This window comes from Myxocyprinus asiaticus, chromosome 23 (assembly GCF_019703515.2).
Source record: "Myxocyprinus asiaticus isolate MX2 ecotype Aquarium Trade chromosome 23, UBuf_Myxa_2, whole genome shotgun sequence".
NCBI lineage: Eukaryota > Metazoa > Chordata > Actinopteri > Cypriniformes > Catostomidae > Myxocyprinus > Myxocyprinus asiaticus.
In genome coordinates, this window is record NC_059366.1 from 25,931,234 (window position 1) to 25,957,473 (window position 26,240).

Here is a 26,240-nt window from a genome sequence, read left to right on the forward strand (position 1 = left end):
ACCTAACTTAAGTAACATGCTGAATTCTGAATGGATTAGGGGAGACCAGAGATTGTTGGGAGGAGTGAAATGGGGGTGGCATAAAAATAATTTTGAACAAGTAAATTTGATTATGGTAAATTCATGCACAAAATTTAAACTGATGTCCATGTTTTCTATTAGTGTTAAAACCTATCTCACCTACTGTAACAGCCCACCCAGTAGTGGGGTAGTCTGTAACAACAGTACTTGACGTACTTATGTGCGTTTTAGCTTAAGATTTTGAGAAAACATTTATTGCGATAGAGCAGGTAAGCAATGAAGACCCAAAGTGCAGTACCCCATAGGTTCATGAACAGCTTCTCCCAGTGACTGTCCTAGACACGCATTTCCCAGCTGAAGAGGAAGTAAAAGCCCAGCAGAGAGTGGCCCACATAGACAAAAATGGAATTCATTCCTCTAAACAAATGCACAGTGAACATTTTTCCCCCCACGGTAAAACCGAATTGCCTGAATCGATATGCTTTTAAAAAGTGTCTCTTGCATTCACTAACCAGAATAAAGGAAAGGTTGGCCACCCCACAATTCCTTAATGTCCACGACAAAGTATATCACACCCAGAAAGACGAATGACGCGCAACCCATGCAAATCACGAATGACAGGGACCTGTCAAGAAAGACAGACAGAAAATTAATTTCTAAAGAGAGAGGATCTAGAAAAACTGATAAGACAGAAATTGAAAACATACAAAGAAATAAACAGCAGGCATAGCCCTTCAATTTTGGGATTAAAGGTTTTAGTTCTGTGTGCAGGTAGGATATTAATCACTAACAAAATCCTTTCAAGGCAAGTCAGTTCACTTGGCGGCCATGTTTGGAATGCTCCTGGGCAGGCTGGGCTGCTATTTGCAATGTAAACAAGTGGCATAAAAGTACAGCTCCTATCTACTTGAATGGGGAAAGACCGAAAAGCAGTTGGTCAAGATTACGATCAAAGAACATATTTAATATCAGCAGTAAAATCTGACAACAAAGATTTCTTAAATCATGCTTCTTAAACTCAGATCATGCAAAAATTAGCTGGTTTTACTAATGTGCATGTTGCACATTCTTGAGTAGACTGACAGGTGATGTCTGTATCTAAAAGATGATTGGCTCTTTTACCTGTAAGTAGAGACTTTCTATTCTACATCCTTTGGCGTTACAATTTCTCCCATTCATTTTACTAGCAGTCGTCTGCTTTGGGCTAAATAGTCTCTGCCACTAATCAAAACATACCTGTTCACAATGAATTTGAAGATAGAGCTCTTCTTGTAGTAATCAGCAGAAATTAGCACTCAGTTCCACGATAACAGCCCCAGCAAGGCCCCTTAGAACAGAGGTTCTCAATCTTGGTCCTGGTCTTGGATTCAGATCATCAGCTCTTTATCAGAGAATCCAAAACCTGAACTGGGTGTGTCAGATAAAGGATAAATGTAAAACTCCAGGACCAGGATTGAGAACCACTGCATTAGAGATGCATTGCAAACTTTGTGTCAAACACTTCTTGTAACATTGCAAACAACATGAAGCAGGACAGAGAACTAAATAATGGATAGAGACACTGATTAGTTTCTGTGCTTAGAACGTCCAAAGTGAATCCCTGGCACCTGCTCAGTAGAAACATGTCAATAAGTCATGTACCCCTCTGTTCCTAAGTGCCAGAATGCCCGATGGAATTTTATCTAATGTAAAATGGCTGCATCCCAGAGTGCACGGACAGGCATCGTTTATGTCAGCTGAAGCAGAGCCAAAAAAAGACTCTTGGCTGGGAATTAATTACTTTTAGGGATGAAGACAGACATACTCTGGGGTTCAATAAGCTGCATAAGATGAACTGCCTATAAAATTCAAAACAGGTAAAGTACGGTCTCAAGGACACTTAAATGCTTCAGCATATACACCTAAGGTAAGATGAGGTCAAATGTAATGCAAATAACATGTATGATCTCATCTACAAAACTTCAAATTAAATAAATTCAAAATAAATAAATGTATTTAATGTTCTTATAATTGCATTGGTATGACTGGTTGTTGAACATTTATGTTGAAAAGTAACCCCCAAGGTGGCGCCGCGGTTGGCAGCCTCGGTGTGGAGCTCTCCAGTTCTCCCAAAGAAACCCAAAATCACAGGACTTAATGACTACAGACCCATCGCTCTGACGTCTGTGGTCATGAAATCATTTGAAAGACTGGTGTTGGCCCACCTGAAGGACATCACTGGACCCTTTCTAGATCCCCTTCAATTTGCTTATCGAGCAAACAGGTCTGTGGAGGATGCACTCAACATGGGATTGCATCATATCCTACAACATCTGGACAGACCAGGGACATTTGTGTACTTCAGTTCGGCTTTCAACACCATCATCTCAGCTATTCTCCGGACTAAATTACACCAACTCTCAGTTCCCACGTCTATCTGTCAGTGGATTACCAGCTTTCTGATGGACAGGCAGCAGCTAGTGAGACAGGGGAAATACACTTCCAGCACCTGTACAATCAGTACAGGTACCCCCCAGGGATGTGTGCTCTCCCCGCTACTCTTCTCCCTGTACACAAACGACAGCACTGCCAAGGACCCCTCTGTCAAGCTCCTGAAGTTTGCAGACAACACTACTGTCATCGGCCTCATCCAAGATGATGAGTCTGTATACAGAAGGGAGGTTAAACGGCTGGCTCACTGGTGTAGTCAAAACAACCTGGAGCTGAACACGCTCAAAATGGTGGAGGTGATTGTGGACTTTAGCAGGAACACCCCAACACTGACCTCCCCCTCACCATTCTAAACAGCACTGTGGCAGCAGTGGGGTCATTCAGGTTCCTGGGCACTACCATCTCACAAGACCTGAAGTGGGAGACCCACATTGACTCCATTGTGAAAAAGGCCCAGCAGAGGTTGTACTTCCTTCGCCAGTTGAGGAAGTTCAACCTGCCACAGGTGCTGCTGATACAGTTCTACTCAGCAGTCATTGAGTCTGTCCTATGCACTTCAGTAACTGTCTGGTTTGGTGCAGCTATGAAATCTAAGGACAGTTTGGACTGCTGAGAGGACTATTGGTTGCCCCCTGCCCTCCCTTCAAGAACTGTACACTTCCAGAGTGAGGAAAAAGGCTGAAATAATCACTCTGGACCCCACTCACCCTGCCCACTACCTTTTTGAACTGTTGCCTTCTGGCCGACGCTTCAGAGCTCTGAGCACCAGAACTGTCAGGCACAGAAACAGTTTTTTCCCTCAGGCTATCCATCTCATGAACAGTTGAAACTGCCCCATTGAGCAATAATTAATGTGCAATACACAGTTTAGTCTTTTTATATTTATCCAACACATCCTACCTCTTCTGCCATTACATTCCCTTGCACTGTATATAACAGATTTGTATTTGCACTACATATATTTGTATATGTGTGTGTGTGTGTGTGTGTGTGTGTGTGTGTGTATATATATATATATATATATATATATATATATATATATATATATATATATATATATGTCTTATTGTGTATTCTATATATACTTTATTTTCTATTTAATATTTATTTTTATTCTATTTTTATTTATTTTTTTATTTTTTTATTATTATTATCTCTGTCTTGTTGCTGTATTGTATTGTTGTACACTGGAAGCTCCTGTCACCAAGACAATTTCCTTGTATGTGTAAGCATACCTCACAAATAAAGCCGATTCTCATTCTGATTCTGATTTTTTGAATATACAAGTGGTTCTCAACTGGCATGTTGCAGGTCTGTTCTGATCATGAGTTGCGACAGCAGGAACAAACAGCTAAATAAAAATAATAAAATTCAACTCTATAATTGAGCATAGTAAAGACAAACAGGATTATCAACTTTTAAAAGGGAAGAGAAAACACTTCCCAGATCTTTTGTTGTTGATGTCAACAATGTCCAATCAAACTCATATAACTGTATTTTAGCGCAAATTCATCTGTCACTTCATATAATTTAGCCAAATGTGGTAGATGCCAACATGGACAGTTTGCTTAACATGTGCACATCTTCGTAAACCATGAACAAAGCTTTGCTATAAAAGAAAATACAACCCAGATTACATTAAATGTGGGTTCACTTGCAATGAGAATAAACAAGGTTTGTGGCACCCACAATGTGTTTTGTGCTGTGAGTAATTGGCTGCCAAAAGCATGAAATCAAATTCCAAAACAAAATTCAATTGACATTTAAAAAAACACTCAAACGCCATAAATCACACTGCTATTGTTTAGGCATTTACACAATTGCCCTATTCAGTCTACAAATGTCATGTTAATAATGTTTGTAATTTGGCCTATGCAATAGATGATAATTATAGTTTATTTTAATTCATTTAGATATTAATTGAATATTAATGAATGAATGAATTAATATTGTCAATTTTAATTCATTTCAAGGTGTGCTTTTAAGGATATTTGTTTTGTTTACCTTAATCTGATATACAGTTTTGGTTGTATGTTGGGTCGCCACTTGTCCAATGTAAAAAATAAAAAAAATCTGGCTCCTGAAAAAAAAAACAGTTCTTTCTCACTGCTGAATGGCAATAATTACTCTGAGGCGTTAGGTGACAAATAATTTAATGTGCGCCGGTCTGAAGATGATGGGCTGACCTCATCCTACTCCATTTCACAACAGGTTGATGAGATAAGACAAGAACAGTTTGGCAAGATATATGATTAGGAAAATAAAACTGCTCACTCTCTCCTGGCTGTAAAGAAGAGTGATCTAGTTGCACAGTGGACGTGTATCACCCGTTGCGTCTCACTCCTCTGCCAGTGGCGGTGATAATTTACAGGCCGTTCTGTCGTTAGAGGTAAGTAAGCGCGTGTTTTAGCAGCCTTCTTATTTGTGCCTGCTGGAGTCTCATCTCTTCTTTTGTGGATGGAGATGTGGCTGGATTTAGAGGGTCAGGAAGCACTTACCAAAGGTTTTTATTGACAGGTATAAATCCTTCGTCTCTTGTGCACTTAGAAAGGATGGCTGCGGAGATTCCCTGAGGGTCAAAATAAAACAGATTTCAAATCAATGCGGACCTGTAAAGCAAGCACTATCAGACATCAAAGATGCTGAACCACTGTAAAGAATTAAGCAGATTTGCTGACATTCCCGGGAGTTGAGCCCCTCAAACTAACACAAAACAGACCATCTCCTCGTGCCTACCAGAAAAACATTCTCAGTCTTATGTTTAATATTGGGTCATATTTTTTATTCTGCTTTTTTTGCTCAGTTTTATCACACACCAACCGGTAACACTTTACCATAAGGTCCTATTTGTTCAGTTAACGCATTCTCTATCATGAACTCAATCATGAATATTGTTAGTTCATGTTAATTTGAAATGTAATTTTTAATTCATTAGTTCATGCTAACTATTGCGTTAACCAATGTTAATAAATACAACCTTAAAAGTATTATCTCTCAAACAGATTTAAGTTTATTATTGTTAAAACAGGCAGCACATTCATTTAAAAGAATATTTTGCTTTTGTGAGGACAGTTCAGCATCCAAACCTGCTTGTTAGGAGGATATCCATCATTTGTATAGATGACAGAATCAATGGTGTGGAAATAGCCTGGCTGGCTCTAGATTGAGTCTCCAGGCTATGCAGGCAGGATGTGGGACAATCATTGCTATGTGGGACAATCGCTCAATTTCAATCTCAAACTGCGGAGTAGTGATCGTTGAACTTTAATTAACTCAGGGCTCTTGTTTACTGGGACACAGCTTCAAATAATCCCACAATCTGACAAAGGTTTCATGCTAATTGTGATGAGACAACCCCTCCCCCCTACAGAGACAGTGTTATATGACTTTGTTGATGTGGTTAGAGGTCATTTTTGCTTAACCAGGATGTAACATGTGTCAAGAGCACATTAACCACACAAGAGTCTGCTCAAGATGTGCTGCTTGAAACATTTTCAAACCTCAGCTCTCCAGAGATGTCAATAATATTTGATTGTTTGCCTGTGATATAGGATGCACATGGTTTATCATGAGTTATGAGGCCTGTAACAGTCTTGTTGGTTGCCTTAATCCTGAGTTATTTGCTCTACTTGATCCATAATTTTCATTGACGTCAGACTGGTACTGAAACGTTTGGAAAAGTTAAGAGGAGAGGTATAAAACATTTTAAGGGACGGTTGTTTTCAAAGTTACTCTCCCTAAAGTTGCTTTCAAATCACAGCACAACAAGCTTGCTTTTATGTTCATTGACATCTTCAAAATATGATCAATTATCACAATCATCTGAATATGTATTTTTTTATTATGCTAATAGATAAAGATAATAAATGTAAACATTATGCATTTGCCATATTATACACAAAGCTCCCTCTTTTTGTTTCTTAATATAGACGCTAAGGTATTGTGTATGAACAGTAGTGGCATAATTTTTTGCTGTTGGCTAGTTTATTTTATCATGCAGCACCTCTAGGCAAAATGAAATAGATCTCCGCTCATTTATTTCAACACTCTGAGCTGTGTGGCCCCATATAACCAGCCAATATGATTCAACATACAGCTATAACGGCCTGATTTGTCATACGACTTGGGAATAATGGAATTTAAAATACTAGGATCAGGCATCTGCATTCTCTGGGTCTGAGTTCACAACAAGCACACGCTTCCAGCCTATTTCACTGTGAGAAGAAGGAAGGGTTTTGTGTTTAGGCTATACATTACATAAATGTTTAAAACAACAATATATGTAAAAGCACATCTTCGGATTTCACAAAGGAGTCATGTGTCTGACATCATTATTTAATTCTTTAGCCTGAACTGTTTCTCCCTCACCTTAAAACCTTAAAATGACCATAAAAATGGCCATTTAAACAATTTTACAGCTCAAATAATACACAATTTTGAACAGAAGGATTAATGTGTTTTTATAGCTTATTAACTTAACATTTCTATCTATAAAACCTCCAATAATTGGCCCCATTCACTTCCATTGAAAGTACCTCACTGTAACCTCGATTTATTTATTTATTTTTTTAAGAAAAGGAGGGAAAGTCGAAATAAATGTTTGCAGTAATCAACATTATGCCATAAATGCTGCCAATTGAGCTAACCTTGAAAATGGAGTATTCTTTTAAGCATATAGGACATACAGGAGAAAGTATTTTAATACAGAAAAAATTACATCACCTTAAGTAAAAATGAAAAACACATTGGAAAAATGTGTCCTTTGAAAATAAATTCCCCAGAAAACAATAAAAAAGTGCTAGTCTATATGTCTTGGCAAAAGAGAGAGATACTTTGAGTAAGAAAACTTACAGGACATTGTCAGCTTTCCAGAGGTGCTGAGGGTATTTTCATAATGTAATGAATTGGACTCATAAAACAGATGTCAGTTTGAAAAGCGCATTTTTCAGAACATTCTGAGAAATGTGCACACATCCAAACAGCCTATCTTCAAATCTTTAGTCCTTGATTTATAAAAACATATGAGACGCAAGCTTTGCTAAAAACACAACATTCTTACTCGTTGAAGGCATTTATTAATATAACAAACCGTGCAAAAATGACAGAAAACAAGCAAAGCCAATGCTGAGAAATGCAGGTTATTTGCTCCAGTCATCCAGAGCTTCATGTCCTGAGTTAGCCAGACAAAACCCTTCCTTCAGCACCTGTTGTCTCTAGAGAGGGCATTCCTGCAACTCTGCCACCAGAACTCCAAAACAAACCACAACAGCAAGGTCTTTCATGGAAAAGAATCCCCCAATGTGCAGCTTCCTTTTCCTGTAGTTTCTCTGATCAATATATTCTGCATTGTGCAAACACATTCTTCCTTTTATTACCTCGGCTAAACAATTTTATACATTAAGACAAAACGTGTCATTCACAGAGCTTGTTTAAAGGGATAGTTCACCCAAAAAAGAAAATTCTGTCATAATTTACTCACCCATGTTCTAAACCAATATGACTTTCTTTCTTCTGTGGAACAAAAAAGAAGATGTTAGGTAGAATTTCATCCTCAGTCACCATTCACTTTCATTGTATCATTTTTTTTTTTTTTTTCATACAATGAAAATGAATGGTGAATGGAGGCTGAGTATGTCATACAGGTTTGGAACAATATGAGGGTGAAAAAATTATAAAATTTTTATTTTTGGTAAACTATCCCTCTAACTTGGCATGTGCATAAAAACTGGGTTAAAACACCCCACATGTTGCAAATAAACAGCTTTTCTGTAAGGCTAAAACAACATTAAGTGAAAACTCTGCTACATTCTTTGTCCCAGTAGCTCTAAAAGAACTGGAAAATATTTCTAATAGCACATGGCCATGTCCCCTGAGAAAGGGGTTTAAACATCCTCAAGACCCTCCCACTCTGCCCAGCTTCTGCTCTCTTTGTCTGCAGGACCACCCAAATGGAGCACTTACCCCACCAAGCAGCCAGCCTTTCACTATCATCATCTCAATCTAAAATCTAATCATTTCTTTGTTTTAAGTATGCAGATCTCAGTGTCACCCAAGCACCCAAGTAATCTGCCAGCTAATTTTCAAAACAAAATTAAAGGGATAGTCCACCCCAAATTAAAAATGTCATTTACTCACCCTCATATCATTCCAGACCTGTATAACTTTCTACCTAACATCTTCTTTTATGTTTCACAGAAGAAAGAAAGTTATACATGTTTGTAACAACATGAGGATGAGTAAATAATGACAGAATTTTCATTTTTTGGATGAACTATTCCTTTAAATTTCTCCTCCATATGACATAAAAACATAATAAATAATTGCTAAAGGTTCTAACATTTGCGCCATGTTGACCCAGAGAACCAGTGGAATCCAATATGCAATAATAACTGTAAAACTCTAAGTTCAAAAACCACTAGACATCCATGAGCCGAACAAGTCATCTTGTTCAGTCCCAAGAGGGGTCCGATACCAGTCTCTGCCTTGGAATTCATGCAATGCCTATATATTTACACATATCATATGTTGTCCACCTATTTCATAAACTGTCTACAACTACAAACAATATAACACTTGTACAGACAAGGCTGTGCTCTATTGTGTATTTCTTGCTGTTGAAATCTGCTAAATAGAGCAGAGCATCCATTTCATGTATAAATGTGTGCACGTACCAAGATGAGGGCCCAAATGATGAATCGTGTCAGGATACTGCTATTCACAATTTTTTTTATTATTATTATTTGTTGGGTTATACTAGCGTAAATGCTTTGCTTAATCATTTCATTTTAATAGCAAGATATTTATTACACAGTCAAAACAATAATGCATAAAGCGTTCTCATTAGGTCATGATCCTCTAGGTAAACTATAGTAATTAACATCAAATAGACTGGTGGGCAACAATGGTTTTCATACCTTATACTAATATCATGTTGATTGGGCAAAGAAAGAGGATGCGAGTAGTGGTTGTGTCCCTGAAAAAGGGCTCAAGTTTCAATGCTCCCCCGCAGCCATGCGCGGCTGTGAGGCTGGCCACGCTCATTGATTAATTTGGTGATGATGAATGCGCCTCAGCCGAGGACGCTGGAGCGCACGAACACAGACGGAGAGGCCGACACCTGCCATGTTCTCTAAGACATGTTGATTGACTGGCCTGGCGCTAACTGTTTTTTGCCTCCGCCCACAGGGATTTCAGCAATGTGACTGAGTTTGCACAGCAAGTTCTCACCGGTCACTGGAGAACTGTCACCATCAAAGGGTGAGAAACATTTCAGGCCTTTGTCAGGGACGCACACATCTGTCCATAACAACAAGAACCACTGACAGAAAACAGCTGTCTGTCTAAGAGTTGTCGGCAAATCCAGCCCAATATTAGTTTATACGTTTTTTGTTGTGTGTTGAACTAAAGATGAAACTAATCAATGAATGAAAAAAGTCAATGACCTATAGTTTATGAAATAAATTGTTTGGATAGCAAGTCATGTTGGGACTTTGATCTGTGCTTTGGCAACCTGCCTTGTAGACTACGGGCTCTATTTTCGTACCCACGTTGGAAGCAACTTTACACCCTATAATGTGAGCTATATCTTACCCAATTTTTGTGAGAGCACTAAATCTAAGTGAAATTTTCATGCCAGGGTAATGCACAATTGGGCATGGATGGGAGTGTTCACGCCATCTTTTGGCATATGCACGCAAACAGTGGGTGTTTTTGCAAAAATATATGGGAAGTCCATGTAAATGAAGTGGTGCAAAGCCTAATTGGCTATTTTTGTGAGAATGAAGTCTTTGCGCTGAAGACATCTGAGAACCATGTCTATTCTCAGCACAAAGTCTGAACTTAGTCCGTGCATTTGCTGTTTGGGGATTCCACCAGCAGGTGCTATCAAAGTGCATGTTCAAACTCTAGAATTACAATGGCACATAAAAATAGGTCCCTGACAATTATAGTTGAAAGGATAGTTCACAAAAAATGAAAATTCTCCCATCTTTTACTCACCCTCATGCCATTCCAGATGTGTATGACTTTCTTTCTTCTGCAGAACACAAATGAAGATTTTTAGAAGAATACATCAGCTCTGTAGGTCCATACAATGCAAGTGAATGGTGATCAGACCTTTGTAGCTCCAAAAATCACATAAAGTAAACATAAAGTAATCCATATGACTCCAGTGGTTAAATCTATATTTTCAGAAGTGATATAATAGGTGTGGGTGAGAAACAGATCCACATTTAGGTCCTTTTTAATCTAAATCTCCACTTTCACTTTCATTTTTACATCTGAAAGTCACATGTGGTGCCTGTTTAGTTTCACTTTCACATCTGAAAGTGAATGTGAAAGTGGAGATTTATCTTAGATTTAGATTTACCTAGTATATCGCTTCTGAAGATATAGATTTAACCACTGGAGTCATATGGATTACTTGTATGTTTCCTTTATGTGACTTTGTCTGATCACCATTCACTTGCATTGTATGGACGTATAGAGCTGAGGAATTCTTCTAAAAATCTTCGTTTGTGTTCTGCAGAAGAAAGAAAGTCATACACATCTGGGATGGCATGAGGGTGAGTAAATAATGAGAGAATTTTCATTTTTGAATGAACTATCCCTTTAACGCAAGCCATGTTGATGTATGCCAATAGATCAATATGATTCAATGTTTACGTTCTCTATAATTTAGGAGCCTATATTCTATTAGTCCCAATGAACACCACCTTTTCCGAGCGTACTTTACAGTATATAAAGAGCATGTCAGAGAGGTATATTTGACATTCAAAAGGGATGCAGTTACTGCATAACATAATGTAAGACACAAATGGTCTATAGTTCTATTGTTCACTAGCTACTAACGTCTTATGAATGGACTGTCAATAATATTGCTTGCGCTTTGCACGCACAATTTCACCAACCCATTTATGCATAATTTTAGCACATTCTTGAATGAAAACACAAAAGCTTAATGGCCATGACCACTGACTTTGCACGTATTGCACTGCGCTTCAGACGTAGCTGTCTTACAAAAGGGCCCTGTATCTCTCCAAACCCTTAATTTGTCATTGTATCACTTCTTTTGAGTTGTTTTTTTCTCTTCATTACCTGAAATTGTTCTTTCTGGTTCGTTACACATTTGACTTATCATTTTAATTATTATATTATACATTCACTCATCTGCATCCAAAAGAATCCCATGATTATGTAATTAATTGTACCCCAAACACCTTCTGGGTCACAATGCTGAGTTGTATGATACAAGACCTTTAGACACAGAAAACAGAGGTGTGAATGTATGCAAACAGTAACCTGAGCACAAAACTGACACACATCAGCAGCTTTATTTTAACCACTTCAATAATAATATGAATGCAATTTTAAAAGTAAAGTGTGTAATTTATGTGCCAATAGTGGCATCAAACTGAATTTCAAAAATAATTACAAACAGGTTTAGCAAACATTCCCCCATTTTCCACTGGCTGGACAAACAGATAGCCCTGCCCACAACTCAAACAAACAGAGTAATTTTTTGAGGGTCTCAATCTACTAATGGCTTACATATACTGTAGTTGTCTCTGCATCATAAACAGGGTTAGGAGAAGTATTCTAACATTAAAAATGAACACACTTGACCTATAAGGATCAGATATTTAATCCATTGAAATGGTTAAAGACAATCAGTAAATTATTCTTACCTGTGCAGTTGGGGTATAGACCATCATCACCAATGCTGCCAGCCCCTAAATATCCACTAGAAGAGGTAACAAGCAATAGCTGTTTATCTTATCACTCAAATCAATACATAAAAATGTAACATTACGATCTTGCACTCACTCTCACTTGCGTTTTGTGAACTATAAAGAACATATTTCAGGATTCTTTGGTTTTCTGTTTTAGATGGAAACGTATTTGGACATATAGTAGTACATAGTGGTAGCAACATTCAAATGCTGTATGTGCTGCAACACAAGGACAATGATTGTAGGTCATAATGTGTTTTATTTATGTGTGTCATTCTGGCATAGTTATCAGAGCATGAAGGAGACGAGAAGGAGGACATAAACGGAAGGTTGAGCGGATACAGAGAAATACATGGAGAGAGGGAGAGAAAGGAAGATGAATCCTTTCTCCTTGCCTCCTTTTAGTGCACATGACAGACTGAGATTGGCTAATTATCCCCTCTGAAGCAGCCACCAAACACTCATAAATCACAGGTCTCATAAGGGATGAACAACACTGGCTTGTACGGCATGCACCCTCGTGCATTCACACACTCACAAACAAAACAGCACACAAATGACCGTGCTGCAGCGCCAGCATATATACGCAGAATCACGATATAAATTACATGCTATCCCACTTATATTCTCAGAGGCAGTCATTTTAATAATGTCAATGTATGTGTCACCCTCTGAAGGAATTAGCTTGATGTATGAATGACATTATTATTATGTCTATAAAGGATGAACTGCAGATGAACTAAATCAGACTTGACAAACACATTACAGATTAATTACTTGACGTACAGGATTTATATACTGTATTATTGTGTTTGGATAGTTAATCTTCTTTGCAAATATGTACGGTCAAAGCCTGACACTAATATGAACTCACATTGGGCAGTTTGGAACAGACATTAAGAAAGTGACACTGAGCCACATGGTCTCTAGCAACACAATGAAGAGCCACTCTGGCCAGTACAAAACCACATCCTGAACTGGGCTCCACAAGTGGTGCTGAGGGGAACATGCAGAAACCACACAGTGTTAGTAATCAACATTTACAGTTACAGTAACTGAAATTTGATCTGGTATGAATATTTAAAATAATAATAATACAAATTAAACAAATATTTGGGTAGTTGATGCATAATCTCCATGGACTTTTTCCATCATCAAGATTTTAGGTTAAATGTATATGACTGCATAAGGCACAGTGTTTATCTTAAGTTTTTTCCCCTCACCATTTTTAATCACCTTTTTGCCTTCATCATTCATTTAAAATGTGGCGTGACAAATGCATATTTAAAAATACAAATATTCAAATCTATTCTCTATTAAATGAGGTCATAAAAGCTGCATGCATAATAGTCATAAAATAATTAGCAAAATGTTGCTTAAATAGTTTTAGATGGAGTATAACATGTCACACTGCAGGATACTGTATATGAACTTCCTAAAAGTACAGTATTTCATCCTAGCCAATTACAAACGTGTGCATACATTTTAGGAACAATGTGCTAATATAAATCATTATTTGACACATTATGAGCAAGTTTGCATGGAGGCATTTTGTTACTGCAACCTCTGGCAATAAATCATTATTTCAGAACCAGTATCTTCCCATTGAAAGGCTTGATCTGGCAGAAATGTGAGCCGAAGTGTTGTACCCACCTCTCTCAAGGGGATCTTTCTGTGGGGAGAGAAGGTCTGCATCAGTGCCAATACAAAATAGGTGAAACCCAAATGCTGGAGCACTCCGGGTATCTGTAGCCAGGACCAGGATACTGACACATACAAAATAAACATACAATATTACTATTATAAACTATTTAAGGAAAATACAGCCTCAGTGAACAGTGGTGCTCAAAAGTCACACCGTGAGTGCACTGTGAAAATGGAACATGAAATCGACATGTTGCTACCGAATTGTAACTTGAAATTAACCATATTCTGCGGAGTTACTGACAACGCCATCTCCCATTAGTAATTTATTTGCATCAGTTCAAGTGTTTACCATTTCCTGTGGTGCAAATGATAGTCCGTAGTGCAAGCAGCCTTGGAGACATGGGTCCTGGTTCCGTGGAAACCAGGTAGTAATCGTGTTCACATAATCAATGATGAGCATGATTTGGAGGTTGCATTTTCCCACTAAGATTACATTTTTACTCCATTGAATGTTAGGTTTAGGGTTGGGGTTTTGGTAAAAAATGCATTCCTGTTGACTTTATTACATCATTTACAACTAAAAATACAACTCACTTTTGGCGCCACCCTGTGGACACTTCACTTCAAGCTATGTGCACTGGGGGTAGTAGATCAGATTTTGGGAAGAACAGCGCGCATAAGAACTATCGACTAACTACCTAATGTGTCTATTCTGCATTTTTCCAATTTAATAAAAAATAAAAAAAATGTGGGTGTAAAAATTAACAAGAATTTTATAATTTCTTAGTATTTGGTACAGCAGTGAACACATCCACTCAAACTGGAATGACTTCTACATATTTGTACAAAACCTGATAATTCAAGTTATCCCAGCATGATTTGAGAATGTTCCAAAGAGCATCTTGTGTGCTAAGGAAATCTGACCTTTTGTGCAACAGTTACCTAGAAATATTGCCGAATCATGTATTTATTTCATATTCATTTTACTTCATAACATGTCATTGGTTTAAAAGTCTTTTGGTTTATTTCCAGATTTAAATTCGATTTTGAATCCCAGATTTTCAATGTTGTTATGTGTACTCAGACTTTTAAACCCCACTATACTCAATTGTAGGCTGTAATAAATTTCAGACACACTACCAAAGACTTTTTAAAGGATGCCATTTAACAAAAGTAAACAGGTGGAGACATTTATTTCTAAGGGATCTGCGACAGAGACTAAGAACCTCAAACCAGTTTGAGTTGTTACTACAGTTAGCATTTTTAATGCCTTTCTTCAAATACCATGAAAGGTCTGAACAGTAACTTCTAAATGTTGTGCTGTTTATCACGGTGCTCAGTCTGAACAGCAGATTTATGTTCAGAACACAGGCTAATGATGCTGACACAGACACAAGTTGAGGTGAGAAGTCTCTCACTGCAGGACATAGAGGTGTGATCTACCCTGCCAGAGACTAATCATCCTTATATGGCAGGGAGGGTGATGTGAGTGAGGGATACAGAGAAAGAGATTGATGGTAATCTGCACATTAGTTAATTGAAAACCTCTTTGTGGCACGTACAAGGGGCCACGAGAAACAATATAATACTGATCATTGATCCAACAAATCAAATAAAAAGCGGAAACACTCCACCTCTGTGCATGGAGACAGGAAGTGGTTTGGGTGACTAATGGTATCTGTCAATTAAATCCCATATCCACACTTTCTAGAGCAATTCCGCTCTGTACTTTATCACTTTCAGTATTGAGAATCAGGAATTTTGTAAAAAGATCAGTTTACAATCAACATCCTTATACTCTAAATGTGTTTACCAGTCTTTACTGTAACTCAGCATGTGACTCAAAAATAAATTCCAAACCCATATGACTTTCTTTCTTTTATTATATGGAGAACAGATGAATGTAAACAGTGAGGCTAATATTCTGCCTACATATCCCTGTATTTTTTCCATGGAGAAAGTCATACGAGTTTAGCATGAGGGTGAGTAAATGATGACAGAATTTTCAATTTGGAAAATGTTATCTTTTTTAAATAATTATTTAAATTATGCAACAATTATAAATTTTTGTATAAAAATAACTTTTTCAATCTGCCTTAGGGTTTCAATGCAGCATATGTGACAGGTACAGTAGATCTTTTACTAATGAACTAACTTAGTACTGTAAAAGAACATACCATGTTACATAAACCAAAATTAGAGGTGCTAATAAAAAGAGTAAATTAGGTTTAGAATGGCTGAATAGAAAGTAGAGGACTGTGCATAATTCAGTCAGAGGCAGACTGGCCTATGGGAGAACAGGGACTTTTCTCGCTGGGCAGGCCACGAAATGGGACAGCGATATGCCAGAGTGGGCCGCGATATGATGAAGGGGGCCGGGAAATGGTGCCACAATATGCAGCTGCTTGATCACATGACATTTTAACCAAATGATTATCAATGTTTAGGAATTTTGTTGCTTGTGAATGCAGGTGTGTTGGGGGGAAATGGTTCACAAACATCATTCTGAGTGATTCAGAGGCTGATTTCAGTAGAGGTATCAGACAGAGAGTAAATTTAGCAGTTTATGGCAAAAGCTGTAATTACATTACACAAAGTTCCACAAAATCCACTGCCCAGCTGGCATGATGAAACCCTATCTGTGATAACTGACCATTAAAGCAGACCTTGTTTTTGCTCTGTGCACCTCTATTAAACATCCCCAGATATGATTATTACCACTGGAAAGTATCACAATATTTTTGTTAACGAAGTTACACATCCATTCTCCCAAAAAGATGCAATGCTTTGGCTAATGTATAAGTGCTCCTCTGTCCTTAGACTGTCAGGTGGTCCTCCCTGCACTCCTCACTTAACCCTGACAGACCTTATGTGCTGCTGTGAGACCCCGGATCAGCAAGTTTAGCTTTCTTTCTTACATCATTAATGGAGGCAAATAGACTTCATTTGCAAAACGATGATTTGATGACTTTATATGTAACGTTTTTGTATTATCTGAAGGAAAGTTCACAATCATTGGTAATAAGGGTGCAGATTGAAGGCTGCAGGTCACTGCTGCACAGAATAGAATATAAATTCAAATTAGTTTTATTGTGCTTTGAGAGACAAATTCAATGGTGACAGAAGCTTCTGCTAGAAAAGGCAAAAATGTATGTTGAACCAAATTACTAGGGAGTTGTGTTATCATCTACTTAATAGCGCACTCTAGTTTCATCACATCACATTACTACTGTTGTGAAAGCAAACAGATGCTTTCTGTTTGCATAACCCCAATATGCATAACCTACTCACATAATCCATCTCTTGGGCTGTAGTTTATGAAACAGAACCCGATGAGCATCAGGACTATGGTTCTCCAGGTTAACTTGCGAAGGAGCTGAAACCGTGAAACATTTTTCCTGTGCACTGAGCTGAATGCTAGCACTACAGAAATTCCTATGATGAACACAAACCTTTTTTGTAAAAGAATTAAGACAAAATTACTGCACATAATACATACCGTGTCATCTGTTAACATACTGTGAATTGTCACTATGAACTGTTGTGCATCCTTACATGGTTAATAAATAACTCATTATGTGTTTTTAGAACCATATTTGCACTTACTGCATGGCTGGTTATTACAAAAGTTAATGCAGTTGTGTGTTTTTGATTTTTCCTTGTCAAATGGGGGTCTAGAGTGATAAATCAGTCTTTTTTTCAATGTTTTGTAACAAATAAATCTCAGTTAAAGGTAAATGCTGCATTTGGGCCACCATACATAGAGACATCTGCACTGAATAATCCATGATATTTTTAAGCAAGTCACTGGGTTTTGCGAGCTTTATGTATACTTTCAGAGGGGAAAAGATTAATGGGCCAAGCATTATAAGTTGTGCTGGGTTGAAAAAAGCCTTAAATCTGAACCATTTTAAAGGAAGATCCAAATTGTTGAACTGAAGTCACATGCTTACCCATATTAATCTCAAAAATGGAAAGTAATAATTCTCCATTGATTCATTAAGTACATGCTGGCATCTCACCAAGGCATCACAAGATCAGCTACTGTGAGACCTGTAACGAATGGAAAAAAGACGCACACACACACATAAACACACATCCACATCTGGTTCATGTCTTTCAACAGTTTCTAGAATTTTGGCTTTGATTGACAGATAGGAAATTCATAATCTTATTGCTGAATGAATGATGAAACTTAGTTTTATCCTCATAAAAATACCTAATTGTAAACAAATGGTGTCATTTAGAGCCTAGTAGCTGATGATAAAAGATTTCATGCCCTTAAAAACACTGTTTTCTCATTATTCTTCGATTTTCAGACAGCAAATGATTTATAAATGCTCATACAGCCATGACAGAGGAGGCCTCACAGTAATATGAAAATCAGTCTGCTTTCCCTTATGATCAATACAATTCTGCTGATATGATGAAGAGGCCATTATGAGCCTTAAATTGAGTTCATCTGTGAATACTCCTAGAGATGCATTTTGTAATAGCCCCCTATTAAAATTTAACATGCAACCCTTCTCATCTGTGTCCTGTGAGGGTGAGCAATGGTGTTCATCCAAAAGACAAACTCTTGATTTGGAGAACAGAATTCATACTGAATAAAAGCATCTATTTGATAGTTGATATCAGGAACCTACAAGAGGTTCTTCATAGTCTCTAAAGATTAATAAGGACTTACAATATTTTGGCTTTCAGGTCATATTGGATGCCCTTAATGGAGTTTATATTATAAGTGCCTAATTGATGACTTGTGCATTGTTATCTGGCATGCTTATAACAGCTTGTATTTACATTACAGTTAGTTTTGATGCCTTTTGCATCAGTTTATATCAATTTTGCCCTTTAGATCATTGTTATGGATCATGCTCTGTTAAGGCTAAAACACTTCATTCGTGTAAGTAACCATTCAGCAATATACTTCATTCCACGGTGCATGCTCGAAAAACCAATACCCACCTCCTCCATAGTTCATAAACACCATGATCGTCAGCGAGAATCTGTACGTGTGAATGCCACTGAAAATTCAACCAGCATTAGAAGCAAAGATATTATACAAAAAGAATTAAAAGCAATGGCCATGTCAGAAGCAGCTAGAAGCCTCTATGTCATGTTGATTATTACTTTAAGTCATTTGATTGGATGAAATTCTGCATCTGCTCACAATTTATAACCATATAATCCTCTCTTCACAATCTACGGCTACTTCATAAGAACAACTGTCACTTGTCAAAAGTGCAATTGAAGTAAACTGTATCTGTATAAAAGATCATTACACAGACGAAAGTGGGTGAGGCATATATTTAATATATCAGAGAAGAAATGCAGTGCAAGGTAATGCAACCTAAGCATTATGAATCACTCAGGAAATGAACAGTTGTCCTCTGAATTGCCTCACCCAGAAGTGCTGACTAAAGCCCTCTGCTGTAATTTATTGTAAACGTGTAACGCAAGGAAGCCAAGCTGCAACTTATTGTGCATGATGGAACACTACATTGAATTAGCAACAGCAAGAAAATCTGTTTTATTACAAGTCAGAAAATGCAAGTTTGCACTATGGAGCATAAATACACTTGTGGACACTAAGAGATTTTTGTGATCAGACTCAAAGACAACACCTTAGCTATTAAACTGACAACACTTAGATCATGGTGTTGAAGTGTGTTCTATTTGGTCAGCCATGCCAAGAACACACAGAGAGAGCAAAGAAATAGCCCAGAACAGACCTTCAGATAAACTTTGCTGTATCTTAACTGGCCATCACTCATTTTTCCTCACCAAATTCAATTAGGAGATCAGAACACAGGCCATTACTGCTCCTTTTAGGCCTAACCTGCTGATACAAGATTTTAATCATATGCCATCCTCTAAAGAGCACTATTAAAGTAAGCCCATCTTTGTCTTTCTTCTTGTCTCTCTCTTTCACTCACATACACTCACTTTCTCTCTCACACACACTTTGCAGTTGCATCCATTAGTATCCATAGTAACAAAGACAAAGGTGAAGTCATTTTCAAGATGAGACTAAGGCAAAATGTTTGCAATATAGCAAGTTATAGCCAATCATTTTAATTAAAAACCTCTCAGTGTTTGGGAGGATTTCACTCTCTGTGGTGGAAAAAAAAAAAACTTATTTGGGAAATTAAGTATTTTATTGTTTTGAGCTTCTTTTTTCTTTCTGTCATTCCTGTAAGTTAGCAAAAAATAAAAAAATAAAAATAAATAAATCAAATAAAAAAATTAAAAAAACATATGGTTATACTGTATAAATAGCCATTTCAAAAACAATGTTGTCTGTGTGGTGCCTCTCATGAACAATTGTTGTTAACAAGTAAACAAATGTACTTTGGCAGCAATTTCAAGTGTATATTTGTCATTGTCATTTTATCCCAAAGGTAAAGCAGGTAGTCCTCGAATGGGAACACTTGTGATTTGTATACAGCAATTTTCACTGTAAAACGCTAGAGATATCAAATGAAACTAGTGCAAGTTAACTTTGAGGTAACACTTTACAGTAAGGTTCCATTTGTTAACATTAGTTAACATAAATTAACAATGAACAATACTTATTAAGCATTTATTAATCTTAGTTAATTTTAATTTGAACATATACTAATACATGTTTAAAATCACAAGTTGTATTTTTTAACATTAGTTAATGCACTATGAACTAATATGAACTAACATTGTTTTAATTAACTAACATTAATAAAGATTAATAAATGCTGTAAAAATAAATTGTTAATTGTTTGTTCATGATACCTAATGCATTAGCTAATAATGTTGGAATGGAACATTATTGTGAAGTGTTACCAAATTTGAACTTTTCCATGACAAATCATTTATTTTCAACTCATTTAAAGAGTTGGATAACTTGTCTGAAACTGTTGCAGGTTACTTGCAACAAAAGCATGTTAGGAAAATTATTCATATTAAGGCTTCAAATTGATCTTGATAATTGTTTAGTTATGAAGATTAAAGAGTTTTACCTAGTACAATGTGCTAAGTGAGTACATTAAACTAAATGGGCTCAATTGTAAAGTACATTTGCTGTAATTGCGACTCACATTCACAGCACCATAAATTTAAACTTGTAATCACAAATATGAGGAAACTGAATTCAGGCTTTAAGCTGCCAGGATTACAAACCAAATCCTTTTTAAAAAATTAAAATGCAAACAAAGTCTAGTTATTCTATATATCATGTTGATGGGATCTGACCAATTGAGAGTGCAGTTTTTCTGTTCCGAGAAAAAATGAAACCGCAACAAACTCATGAGGGCGGTGGGCAGATGATAGATGCTCCTGTCTTCAGTGAAAAGTTTTGACTCACTGCTGGACAGGCCATATTTCATTTTACAGCAAGGGAGAAGCAGCACTATGACTATGGACTTTCTCTGGGTTGATATTCTCACAAAGAGCCGAAGACATCACAAACATCACAAAATAATACATGCAAACTGCATTAAGTTGTATGTACAGTATAGTCAAATCGGATCCCATGCGCAATTCACAATGTTGATAATTCATACTGAAGTACCTGTGTAATAGCTTTGTTGCAAAATCAAGGATGAGAGGCTTTCAGACAGAACATTACCTCTGCTGTAACTCACCATCATCATAAATCAACAGACACACACCAGCTGTGATGTCATCCTCTGCATCTATACTATTTGTATTAGATGAGGTCTATATATTGTATTGGAATTCAGCACTGTTGTGCAGGATTTGTATTCAGGCTGAAATGGGGGAAACGTTGAAACAAAGAACCAAAGTCTTCAGCCACACTGATAAAACCATTAGGTTTAACAAGGAAATGGACTGTTTCGTGTCAAGAGCAAAAGCAGGTGTAGACTGAGTGAAACATCTGTTTTTGTAAGCACTTTGTTTTACAAAGAATATTATTACAAATGTGAATGGAACAAGAAGTGTGTGTGTGTGTGAGTCTACGTTATGTTTATGCTTATGTTTATGCATGTGGCAGATCCAAAGCAACTTATAGTGCTTCCAAGCTCAATTTGATCTTTATATGTAAATACCTAAGGAATCGATCCTGTATTCTTGGCATTGCTAGCAACATGCTCTACCGGTCAAGCTGCAGGAATCTCAGAGCCATAAAAGCTTGGTTATTGTTGTTGCTATCATTGAAAGTACAAATTGCCACTGGCGATTGCAATCTGAAAAGCACTTTTGCAACACACATGGATTACCCATTACACAAATCTTGATCTTAAAAGTCATATCCTTTTCAGCTCCAGATCTACGGCCTGCTGAATATGTACTGATATGCTGCTTGTATTATTACATCAATTACTGGGCAAGCAAGGGGTCAAAGCCACAGCAGCTTCCTGTTGCGGGAGAGGCGTGCTCGTGTTTGCCCCCAAGCCACTATCAAGCCCTGCTGGGCTTCCAGATTAAATCACATCACCCTTGCTCAACAGCAATCCTCTATCCCCCACCACAGAAGCAAAAGATATTAGAGATGATGCCTAGAGCAACCTTTATAAACAATGGCTTGAATGAGCGTTTGTCCAGTCTGTGACCCTTTACAATCTCCTTAGTCACACAATACAATCTCTGAGAGTGAATGTGGCAGTTAAGCCAGTGTCAGTTAATAAGTAAAAAGGCATATCTGTAGAAATGAGAGAGTTCAACAGGTTCCAAATTAAGTTTATGCAGTTTTAGTCTCGATAAATGAAAAGCTTTTCTTTGGCACATACCCTCTAAATGTGTCTAATGACTTCAGTCTTGATAACTTTGACATGCTTTTGTCCATGTAAGGATCATCAGTTGCCTCTTGAGTAAGCAAAAGCAATTAATTCAGTATGGCCATTAAAAGGTGGATCAAAGTCATTGCTATTGGCAGGATTTATTTGCATTTAATTTTTTTCTTTATTTCTATTTAGCTAAATCAGCAACAGTTTATAGCTGAAATTTTATAATCTAGTTCTATAAAACTGTAAAACAGACAATTCCGGTCCAGGATGCTTATTGGTTAATAAAGCTTTCCAGCCGTAATAAAATATACAGTATGGTGAGAGATGAGCATATTAGTGTATGTACAGTATCTGTCCCATCAGGGAAAAGTTACACAGAACCACTTATAAGTGTACTGATAATAATGGGTGCCCAATGAGCAAATTTTAGAAATGTGACTTGGCAATCCACTGTTTTATTTTGCCCTCTAAATAAATTAAAGTTAAAAATCAGTCATTGATTTAGCCATTTTTGGGAAGCTTGAGTAGCCTTGTACATGTTTGGAGAGCCTAAATAAATACTCTCATTTCCAAAGAAAGATGTTCCCATTTGCCATATGGTCTTGCGATGGCAGTGAGATCCATCACAGAGGAATTAGCATTACTCTCTTCCTGCTCTGGCTCTCCAAACCACTGGATGTTATGCAGCAGACAAAGCTAATCAAAGTAGAGTTTCAGATGAGGAAAATCAAACGAGATCTAGGAAAATTAGAAGAACTGTGCAAGGCTCCAAAATATACAGTGGGGGTGGGGGGGGGGGTGGTGGTGGGTCAAATATCCACACTAGAAATCTGGGATTCCAAATCTAACTTAAAATTGAAAATAAAATGTTTTTTGAAAAATGTAAAACAACTAAATATTATGAAATAAAATAAGAAATATTTTAGATTCTGCACTTTTAGATTTCACTATTTGTGTCACTAATCAAATGAACAAATTTGTGAGTTTGTGACACTGAATGTTAATTCCATTGTACACAAGGTCAAATTTATTTGCTTTCACTGAAGCACACAGGATGCTCTTTGTAACATTCTGAAATCATGCTGGCATGGATTTGGTTATGCAAAAACTTGTGGAGTCCATACCAACTCGAGTGCATGCTATTATTTAAATTATTTGGGCATACCAAATACTGAAATACAGAAGAAGATATACCGAGGAAATTCTGAAATATATTTATTTATTTTATTTATTTTATTCAGTTCAACTTTAGAAAGTTTTTTATCAGTATAAAAAAAAAAAAAAAAACAGAAAAACTGAATTGTAAAACTGCCAAATATAAGCATTTTTACAAGTGAACTCTTGGACCCCTCTGTATCTCTATAGGTTATTTGTTAGATGTGATCATCCTGGAATGTTTGATACATAACATATGTTTCCACAGTATGACTGTATGTGTATGAACAGTTTTGCCCTCACCATATCCATGGAGTTTTGGGACCCATGACAGCATACAAGACTCGTTAGCCTCTGACTACAGCTACACCTGTATTCGTTCAAAACAACATTTTAATGCAGTCCTGCTATGCACTATTAACCTAAAAGAGTGCTATGATTACATAATTACTCAAAATTGAAAGAAAATAATTCACTCAAAAAACTAATTCATTACCTTAATTTAATTTAAGAATTGTTATTTACAAGCAATTTAATTAAGTTTCTTCTAATTGATTCAGTTTCATTAAACCAACATAATTTAGTTGGATTAGTTCAAATCAATTTACTCTAGTTGATTAAACTCAACTTTATTAGGTTAATCAAACTTTAACGTAATGAAATTTTGTTAATTTACACAGGTTTATTTAAATAATTGTCTTATGTTGGTTTTGTTTTTTTAATAATTTGTATATGCCAGCTGAGCAAGTGTAAGGACAATGACACTGTTGAACTGTCAGTTTGATAGCAACTGCTTATAGAGCACAGCAGCATTCACATCTAACATCACTTGGAAGTGAAAGTGCAAGTCATCGTACCGAAGAAAGGCGGTGGGTCGCGGCCAATCTTGGACCTGTGAGTTCTGAACCGGGCCTTGCACAGACTCCCGTTCAAGATGCTGACGCCAAAGCACATTTTGGCATGTGTCCAGCATCAAGATTGGTTCGCGGCGGTAGACCTGAAGGACGCGTACTTTCACGTGTCAGTTCTACCTTGACACAGACCCTTTCTACGGTTTGCTTTCGATGGCCGGGCGTATCAGTACAAGGTCCTCCCCTTCGGCCTGTCCCTGTCCCCTCGTGTCTTCACAAAAGTCGCAGAGGCAGCTCTTGCCCCGTTAAGGGAAGTGGGTGTCCGCATACTCAACTATCTTGACAACTGGCTGATTCTAGCTCACTCTCGAGAGTTGCTATGCGCACACGGGGACCTCGCGCTCAGGCACCTCAGCCTGCTAGGGCTTCGGATCAACTAGGAAAAGAGCAAGCTCTCCCTGGTTCAGAGCATCTCTTTTCTCGGAATGGAGTTAGACTCAATCTCGATGATAGCGTGCCACATGAGCGAGCGCGCGTGGTCGGTGTTGAACTGCCTGAGTCCGAGATGGGCGTGGCGCCGCGGCACACATCGTGTGGCCATCGCGCCAATCTGCCACCACTTGTTCAGCCCTTGGACAGACCTTGCATTTATACAGGCAGGAGTTCCCCTACAGCAAGTGTCCAGGCACGTCATCATTATGACAGACACCTCCAAGCGAGGCTGGGGCGCCGTGTGCAACGGGCAGGTAGCCGCTGGCTCCTGGACAGGACCGCGACTGTGTTGGCACATCAACTGCCTCAAGTTGCTGGCAGTATTGCCCACCCTACGGAGGCTTTTGCTGTTGATCCGGGGCAAGCATGTGTTGGTCCGGATGGACAACACAGCAACAGTAGCATATAATACGCCACGGTGGCTTACGCTCACGTTGCATGTTGCACTCGCCCGCTGTCTCCTCCTATGGAGTCAGCGGCAACTGAGGTCGCTGCGGGCCACTCACATCCCTGGCAACCTCAATGCCACAGCAGACACGCTGTCACGGCAGGTGACACTCAGGGGAGAGTGGAGAATCCACCCCCAGGTGGTCCGGCTGATTTGGAGTCGGTTTGGCAAAGCACAAGTAGACCTATTTGCCTCCCAAGAAACCTCCCACTGCCCGCTCTGGTATTCTCCGACGGGGGCCCCCCTCGGCCCAGACGTGCTGGAATACAGCACCCCCCCCAGTGAGCCTACTTGCACAGACCCTGTGCAAGGTCAGGGAGGCTCGCGACAGCCCCTCCCTGGCGAATTCCCCTGAGGAAGGACCTTCTTTCTCAGGGACGGGGCACCATCTGGCACCCGTGCCCAGACCTCTGGAACCTCCACGTCTGGCCCTTGGACGGGACGTGGAAGACCTAAGTGGCCTACCACCAGCAGTGGTAGACACGATCACTCAGTCCATGAGGCAGCTTTATACCCTGAAGTGGCGTCGGTTCATGAATTGGTGTTCTTCCCAAGCTGAAGACACTCAGCGATGTGCAGTCGGGTCAGTGCTTTCCTTCCTGCAGGAGAGGCTGGAGGAACGGCTGTCCCTCTCCACCTCGAAGGTGTATGTGGCCGCCATAGCGGCACACCACGATACAGTGGACGGTAAGTCCTTAGGGAAGCAAGACCTGATCATCAGGTTCCTGAGAGGCGCCTGGAG

General features: G+C 38.3%; 1 pseudogene; it reads right to left on the reverse strand.

The window, feature by feature from the left end:
- Positions 1-248: 248 nt before the first annotated feature.
- The window catches only part of LOC127413779 (heparan-alpha-glucosaminide N-acetyltransferase-like), a 37,034-nt pseudogene continuing 11,042 nt past the window's right edge, over positions 249-26,240 (reverse strand).